The following is a 9,004-nucleotide window of genomic DNA, read 5'->3' as shown; positions in this document are numbered from 1 at the left end:
AGTAAGGGCCATCCTTCAAGCTCAGGCCTCCGTCCTGGCAGGCCAGAGTTACTCCCATTTTGCTAGCAGCCTCATCCCTGCTTTGACTCCTAGAAGCTTGTGGTTCTCCAAGAGCCTAGGCTTGTTTTCTGTGGGGTTGTTGCTGCCATTTCAAGTGAACAGCAAACCAGATCTCTCTAATCCCATGTGTCCGCAGTTTAGCTTGGGGACCTAGGAACAGGATTGGCACGTTCCATCGGTGGTCATGTTGTGATGTTCCAGCCTGTCGAGGGCATCCTGCACGATGGGTCTTCTCCCTCATGCTCTCCTTGCTCTTGCATAGTGCCACTGCTATTGGACCACCTGATTTTCTTTCTAATTTGTAAACATTGTTCAAAATGTTAAAAAGAAAAGTGTCAAAGTCACAGTCCTGGGACTGCCCACTTGAGGGGGTCATCTTCCCACCTGGGAGTCCTGGCAGTAAACCTTCTGAAAAGTCCCCCAACCTGCACGTGTGCCTCCCATTTCTCCAGCTTGCATTTCAGGGTATCGGGAGAACCCTTGCTGATCCCCTGCTAAAGCCCAGCCGTGTGCTGGCTCCTCATTTCTCTGACTTACCCGACTGCTACCTCCTGGAATAAAGGTGAGCACAGCTGGGCTGGGCTGCTCTGGGTGAACGCGCGCCCAATTCCAGGAAGCACGACTCTCCTCCGAGCATCTGCGTGATCAGTCTCAAGGGCTGCTGAGGACCAATGTCCACATCACCAGTGGCTGAAGAAAACCAGAGCCCAGCCGCACCTGTCCCTCTTGCACAGGCCCTGCCTTTGCTCACCCCCAGAGAGCCCGATGCTTTCTCTAGGTCCATCCACCGTCTCCGGGCCTGGCCTACAGGTGCTTTGTCTGGCACTTCACCTGGAGACATGGGCTCGCTTACAGGATCTGGGTGCCCTTGGTCGGTCTTCTCCCCGTGCATTTCCCTCTTAATCCTGATCGGGCTGTTATTTTCTGGTTATTTTGCTGGTTATTCTCTACCCAAACATCTGGAGTGTCTCTGTCACAGGCCATGGATGAGAGTCCTGCTCACCTTTGCTTGCTCCGAACACACCACGCCATGCCCATTGGGTGGTCTGTGACATTCTCCCATAGCCTTGACTCATTCTGGGTTGACCTCCTGCACGTTCTGGCAGGTTCCTGCTACTCCTCAGTTCTGGACCTTGACTTCCAGTTCCTCTTCATGGTCCCAACTATTATTATTATTATAATAATAATATATCTCTGCTCCTCTGTTTTAGTCAGCTTTTTGCTGCTGTGACTAAAAGACCTGACAAGAACAATTTTAGGGGAGGAAAAGCTTATTTAGGGGCTCACAGTTTCAGTGGTCTTGGTCCATAGACAGCTGGTTCCACTCTTCAGGGCTCGAGGTGAGGCAGAACATCACAGTGGAAGAGTGTGGCAGAGGGAAGCAGCTCACATGATGACCAGGAAGCAGAGAGAGAGACCCACTTGCAGGATACAAATATATACCCCAAAGCCATGGCCCCCATGACCACCTCCTCCAGCCACATCCTACTGGCCTTCAGTTACCACTCAATTAATCCCATCAGGGGATCTATTCATTGATTGGGTTAAGACTCTCGTAATGCAATCATTTCACCTCTGAATGTTCTTGTATTGTTTCACACATGAGCTTTTGGGGACACCGCATATCCAAACCATAAAACGCTCCTCCCCCTCTTCCTCCTCTTCCTTCTTGTAAATTTTATTGTGATACAACACACACACACACACACACACAAAGTGCACAAATCTTCAATACACAGTTCAATGAATTTGCACAAAGTAAACAGACCCATATAACAGACCCAAGAACCAGAACGCTACCAGTTTCAGGAGCCCCTGTGGTGTCCCTGGTCACTCTCCTCCCTTAGGGAAAGCGCAATGCTGACTGCCAACAACATGGACTAGTTTTTGGCACTTCTTGGACTTGATGTGAATGTCTCAGCATCTGGCTTCTTTTGTATCTGGCTTCTTTCACTCAATACTGTGTTTGTTGTTGGAGGTGGCTGTAGGTGTTTTATTCTCAGAGCCACATGGTGGCCTTAGACTTTTACAATCAGGCTTTCCTCATAAGGACCCATGTGTAGGATTTGCCCTTCGCCTACCCCAGCCTGGCTGGCTGCTAGTCTAGCTTAAATCCCTACCTCTAGCCTTACTCTTCTGTAGCCTATCCTTCACTTACCCTGCCGACACACCTCTTCCAAAGCTTAGCTGTCATCTTGTCACTCCCCAGTGCAAAACATTCTATGGCTCCCTGTTACCATAGGATACAATTCCCAAGCCTGGGATTATGGGCTATTTACAATGTGGCTTCAGTGATTCCAGCTTTAACAGCCAGCTCTCTCCCCCACACCTTCTAAATTCTGACTATTTAGAAGACATGAACTGGTTCACAGCCATGCCGCCTCATCAGCCTTCATACCTTCGCTCATGCTAGTCCTTCAGGCTGGGATGCTCTTCCCGTTCTGTGTCACACTGGCGGAATCCTCTGAAGTCACCTCCTCTTCAATTACTCCTTCCAGTCACTCAGGAGAAGTAACCGCTCCCGTTTCTCAGCTCCAGCGTGGAGGCTCAGTTCATGCCAAGAGCTAATACTTACCACTCTTCAGAAGTTGATGACCCCATTCCACCCCCCGAGGACACACTCTCCATCCCTACCTGGGATGGGGCGCCCTCCACAGTGCCTTAGGGTTGGAAGTGTGTTTTTTTTTTTTTTTTTTTTTTAATTTCCATGATACAAAAAACAAAGGTGTTTTAGAGTCAACAAAACACAACATTTTATTTTATCTCAGCATATTCTAGAATGGCTTTTGGGCATCCCATTGCTTTGCCTTGGTAGCTGTTTATAACTCTGGGTTCCTCTCCAGAGGTGACACGCAGCCACACACCAAGCAAGCATTGTGTGTTTGTTGAATAAAAAAGTAATTTCTGACCATCCGACCTGGGCACCTGCTGTGTTTCCACCAGGGACCTGGGGACAGGGATGGCCTCTGAGTGTGGTTCACAGGGAGAGGAGGTAGCACGAGAGTCCTCCTGGGGTGCTGGGGGCCAGGTGGCAACGGGGTAGCGCGAGAGTCTGCCACAGAGGGCTCCTGATGTGGCTGGTGGTCAGCTTGGGGTGGGGGGTTACATGGGATAATTTAATGCTGAATCCTTGACCAGCAGAGCAAGCTGCAATTATAGTACCATTCCTATTGGGCAAATATGATTTGCTTTCTAAGAATCTGATTTATGGCCAGATTTTCCAAAGCACACCATGATAGGATGCAGCAGCCTCCTCTCGTGCCAATCTTGTTCCAACTCTCTCTCTGAGTAACAACAGTGAGTCTTTTAATTTGCTTTTTCCTAATGAAATCAGTTATTTCTCCTGCCCCACCCCAACTGCTCTATATCATACTCAATAAGAAAGGATGCAGCCTGGCATCTGACTTTAGTGGTATTTTAGTTACTCTTTGTCCATTTTTATAATTCCACTCATTCCAATTTCATGAACATTTTAGTAAAGTCCAATATGTTTGTCTTAGTCCATTTGAGCTGCTGTAACTAAATACTTCAACCTGGGTGACTTATAAACAGAAATTGCTCACAGTTCTGAAGGCTGGGAAGTCTAAGACAACGCACCAGCAGATTTGGTGCCTGGCAGGGGCCAGTTCCTCATAGATGGCACCTTCTGTGGCCCCACATGGCAGGAGGGGCAGGAGACCTCTCAAACCATTTTTATAAGGTTAGGAAACCCACTCCTGAGGGTGGGATTCTCATGACCTAATCTTGTAAAAATTCCACTTCTTTTTAAAAATTTTTTAAAAAATTTTGTTTTAATTAGTTGTACATAACAATAAAAAAATTTATACATTTTGACAGGTCATACATAGAGTGTAATCTCTCACTTTTCTGATTATACATATTGCAGGATCAGATCAGTCACACAGTCAAAAATTCCACTTCTTAACCCTGCGCCATGACAACTGGGTCTCGAGGTGAATCGTGGAGGGATACCATCATTCAAATCATAGCAATCTACTGTTTGTTTCACATGCTTCGAAAATCTGAATGACAACATAACTGACCAAATGTTTTGGGATAATGCGCTTTATGTGATGAGCGTTACTCTCATCCTGACACTGTCCCACCCTACACAAGACCCCTGAATTCTGGTGGCCCCATGGCTCTGTCCAAGGAATCAGCCTGCAAGAAAGTTTGCTCCTGTGTCCATTAGGGAGGGTTTTCTCCTGCTTGGGTCGGTTTTCTGAAGGATTGACTGTGTATCAGGTGTTGCTTTCTGCTGGATAGTTTTCCCGAGTATTTCAAGGGCATGGACATTACAGGCCGCCGAGCATGGTGAAGTTCAGTTGCATGGCCATCTGGACTTCCTTTGGGGAGTTTCTTTGATTGATATCTTTATTTTGTCAGGATCCAGGAAAGCACTTAATTCTTTCCTATGATGTTCATTATCTTTTAGCAAATTAGATGCCTCTGGGAATTTTCTAAATTCTCTCTTCTTCAAAAAATAGAGGCCACACAGTGGTGCATGCCTATAATCCCAGGGACTCAGGAGGCTGAGGTAGAAGGCTCTCGTGTTCAAGGCCAGCCTCGGCAACTCAGAGAGACCCTAAGCAACTTAGGGAGACCCTGTCTCTAAATAAAATATAAAAACGGGCTGGGGATGTGGCTCAATGGTTAAGCACCCCTGGGTTCAGTTCCTGGTACCAAAAAACAAGCAAACAAACAAAAACCTGGAGACCATCATTTGCAGTGTGGAAACAACCAAAAATAAGTTTCTGACAAGAGCAGTTAACTCTAGCTAATAGGATCAGGAGTGAGGGACAATGAGAAGGGTGGACAGATATATTCTCACCTGAACTTTTTTTTTTTTTTTTTTTTTTACCATGAACATATGTTCCTTTTATGAAAAAAAAAAATGTTTCTTGAGTCACTGTTTTGTTACTGCCTTTGGTTTTTTATTTTTTTACCCCATTTATATTTTCATTTTGTGAAATCTGTCCAGAGGATGACTCCATTCATGAAAAAACCTCCAACAACAATAAACAACAGAAAGATTAAAACAAAACAAAAGCCAACCCACTATGTTGGGTGTCTATGACTGACTATTGCTTTTCCTGTCTTAATTTTCTTTTTCTCTCTTCTCTGATGTTTTTTGAAATTGCATTTAATCTTACAATAGAAACAAAATAAAAATACTTGATGTTGGTGCCTCTAATCTTTGCATGGGGGTGTGATGAGGGCCCTTTTAGAGAATCTGGGGGGAGTTGCAGGCTCCCACTGCCAAGCAAGGCACAAAGGATTGTGTCCCCACCCCCAAGGCTAACAGTCTTAGCTCTGTGTCAACCTACTGCATATTGCCCTCACATGCATCATCTAATTATCGTTAATAATTCTTCGAGGTGTCAGTATGCCCATTGGTCAGAAGAGGAAATGGAGTTTTAAAGAGGTCTAGTGATTTGCCCAAGACAGCCCAGGGAAAGTGGCAAACTGAACTTAAGGATCCAACCAATCTTTCCCATATCACAGCTTCAATGGTAAGTAAGCTATTGGTTTTCTAACTTTCTGTTTTGTTTCCCTTTGTGGAAAGTGGGTACTTGATGCCTCAAGTTTTCTTTGTATTTGTCTTGGCAGGGTCCCCTGCTGCTGGCTGGCTCTTGGGACACTGTTCTACACTGTTTGCATCTCCAAGAGGCCAGTTGATTCACTTAAGAAACCACGCAGATGGGGGTCTGGAGTTCAACCTTCTCTCCTGTGTCCCTGAGGACAGGGAAGCGGTGGGTGCAGGAAGGAGAGACGGAACCAGAGGAAGACCCTGGAACCACATGCTGTTCCCAGCACGCTGACCCTTGGGTGGCCCCAGACACTGGCTTCTTCATTTGATATGGGGTGAAGGACAGTCATGAGGAATTTTAGCAACAAGACTACTAACCTTCACCAAGTGCCGGATCCTGTGCTTAGTACTTTGCAACCAGAAAGGAGCAAAGTTGGAATTCTCACCTGAGCCCGGAAGCATCCGGAACCTTCCCTCCATGACTTCTCCCCTTTAGTCCCTACCATGATGCCCAAAGGCCCGCCCTTCCAGTGACTGACAGCCATCAAAAGGGACCCGGAGATCTGCCACACCTCCCCAAATCTCTTTGCTTCCTTTTTCAGGAAAATATTTCTTGCCAAAAGCCTACATGTTTAATGTGCACAAAAATTATATTACAATCAATGAAAAAAATAACGTTCTGTATCTATGCTTAGGCATTGATTTGTCCCTCAATTCCTGGTGATAACGTGCGCTACCTTGGGAGACGTCTCATTCATTTGGGGCTCAGGTCCTCCCTAACTCACATGACAAGTGTTGCCGGGGCTCGCTTTCTTTTGAAAGTGTCTCCTGATATGTGTGGTTTGGAGGATTTGTCCAAGCAGAGAGCAAGACTGCCATCCCTCATTGTGATTACTGGCTCCGCTTTGGCCCTGGCCACTTCCATTTCCCGCAGGACCACACACCCCCACCTCCATGTTGCTCTGTACACACAAAACTCTCCATTTGGAGAGCTCTTCCCTCCAACTCTGAAGTCCACTTACTTTTCAGGGCCCAAATTAAATTCCATCTTTCCTGTGCAGGCCTCTTCGGTCACCCCCGCAGGGGAACGCCTCTGTCTCCTGGACCCCCACCCTTTAGCAATCCCCCTCCAGGGCACTGAGACCTCCTGTCCGGCCAGCAGCAAGGCTGTGGAGCTTCAGAACTGCCTCTGCCAGCTCACATCCTCTCTCTCCATCTTCTGCTGGTCTTGCCAGTGTCACTCACATGGGTCCATTCAGTTGGCAGGTCAGTGGGAGGCTGGGCTCTGCTGGGCAGACTGGGACAGCTGAGGTTCCATGTGACTTCTGTACATGGTCTCTGTTTTGGTCAGCAGAGTAGCCTGAGTTTTTATGTGGTGGCTCAGGGTTTCCAGGGGGCAAAGGTGAAAGCTGTTGGTGTCCTTAAGGCAGTATGGGACACCTCCATCATACTCTCTGGAAAGCAAGTCACAGACAAGGGAGAGGGTTTTTAAAAGGCAGGGATGCTCAGAGACAGTTCTTCAGGGTCACCAACGTCACAGACCATTGCACCACACACCAGGTCCACTTGACTGCATCTGTCCCCTCCCACGAGTGGCACTCTTCTAGGGCAGGGGCTGTGACCCCAGAGCCAGCACAGTTCTCAGCTGGGAGGACAGGAAAGAAGAGGGCTTTCCCTAAACAGGAGTCCAGGAACCCGAGCTCTGGACCAGTACTGCTGCTGTGAGACCTCGTCCGTTCCCTGCACCAATTTGGACCTCAGTTTCCCCATCTGCACCATGAGAAGCTGAAGAGAGCGTTAAGAGAGTGCAGCTGGCCTTCTCTGATTCCACAGGGCAGAGTCCAGAATCCTCGATGAGGCTCGTGAGGCCGAGAGCCCCCAGCTCTTCTTCAGCACAGCCCCTGGGCCCAGCCACACCCCACCTCGTGCTGTTCCCCGCAGAGCGCGTGTCTTGGCCTCTGCTCCTTCCCTGGGCTGTCCCTCTGCTGGCCCGCAGCCTCCCCTCCCGGCCTCTCCCAGCCGAGCTGTGCTTCCTTCCCTCTCACCGCCAGGCTGAGCTCTCCCCTCCTGGCTGGAGACCCGCCCCTCTCAGCATCCATCTTCTGCCAGGCCCTCCTCCCGGTGCCCGATCCTCTCCCCAGCCAGCGTGCCTGACACATGTCACATACTTACCTAACCTTATAAAACATTCATTCCTCTAGCAGTGGAGGCTCCACCAGCTGCCGCTCTCCATGTTCACAAACAACTCTGTCAGGATCCTGGTCCATCTTTGCTCAGGAGATTCTCTCAGTGCCTGTGCCCAGGACTGGGACTGCCAGATCCCAGGTAGCAATCAATCTAACCAGAAAACAGAACCACTGGGGGTTTTACCACGAGGGCTTGGAGGTGGGAACCAGTTCCTCAGGGCTCAGAAGGATGGAGATGGTACTTGGGGACATGGGGGCAGCCTGGACGTTAGCACCAGCAGGAGAGAGCCCCCTGCTGCAGGGGCAGAATGAGGAGAGGTGACCCAGGGAAGCTGGGCCCATGGCTGATCTGTGGAGTCACAACTGGCCTTTGGAGGAGACGCACCTGACACTGAGTGGCAGGAGACACCCTGGCTTCCCGCCTGCCAGCGGTCTGCTGCTTGATATCTCTCGGGAAGGGATGTCACCAAGGCAGTGGAACAGCAAGTGCCAGACTCCTTCTGTGTCGGGTCCCACCCCAAGCTGGTACGGCTCTGTGCCGAGAGACAACCCTTGGCCAGTGACTTCTCCCTTGAAGAATAGAGAAGGGGGCCAGTCAGGACCTATCAGCAGAAGTCAGCTGACAAGAAGCCCTGGAAAAGCCACCTGCAGGAACCAGACCCCCATGACACAGAGTGAAGCAGAAAGGGACAAGAACCCACCTGAGCTCATGTGGCCCCAGACTGGCTGGCAGGTAGACGTGCCTGAGTCACTGGGATAGGCTGGCTGCTTCCCAGAGGCCGGGCAGCCCAGGAGCCACATCCTCGCCAGCACGGAGCACCCTCCACCTTTCCCACCTGTGAGACCCAGGGGGACAAAATGAACTTGTCGCTGTCAGTTGCTTTTCTCTGAATCACGGGCACCATGAGCATCTCTGCATATGCTTCTCCACTGGTCGCACCTCAGCCTCTCCCCAAGACCTCTTCTTGGTCCACAAATATTTCTTGTATAATCCAGCCGAGTGGCAGGAGACAATCCCTCACGAACCCATCAGACTTGGATGTTGCAAATGTTCGCTTTGTGGCCTTCATTTAAGAAGACGTCTTGAACTTTCATGTAGCCTGATCTATTATTATTTATTATTATTATTATTACTTGTGGGGTTTCTTTTTTTTGTAACAGGGATTGAACCTAGGGCACTTAAACACTGAGCCACATACCCAGACCTTTTATTTTTATTTTACAGACA

At 48.9% G+C, this 9,004-nt stretch overlaps 1 long non-coding RNA gene across 1 annotated transcript; it reads right to left on the bottom strand.

The window, feature by feature from the left end:
• Positions 1-3,902: 3,902 nt before the first annotated feature.
• Positions 3,903-9,004, bottom strand: LOC124964897 (uncharacterized). The gene is made up of 4 exons (XR_007105046.1): positions 8,478-9,004; positions 8,162-8,346; positions 7,763-7,927; positions 3,903-7,044 (listed from the first exon to the last, which is right to left on the bottom strand). It is a non-coding gene; the product is annotated as an uncharacterized LOC124964897 (long non-coding RNA).

This window comes from Sciurus carolinensis, chromosome 14 (genome assembly GCF_902686445.1).
Source record: "Sciurus carolinensis chromosome 14, mSciCar1.2, whole genome shotgun sequence".
NCBI lineage: Eukaryota > Metazoa > Chordata > Mammalia > Rodentia > Sciuridae > Sciurus > Sciurus carolinensis.
This window is presented reverse-complemented; position numbering and strand designations above follow the sequence as displayed.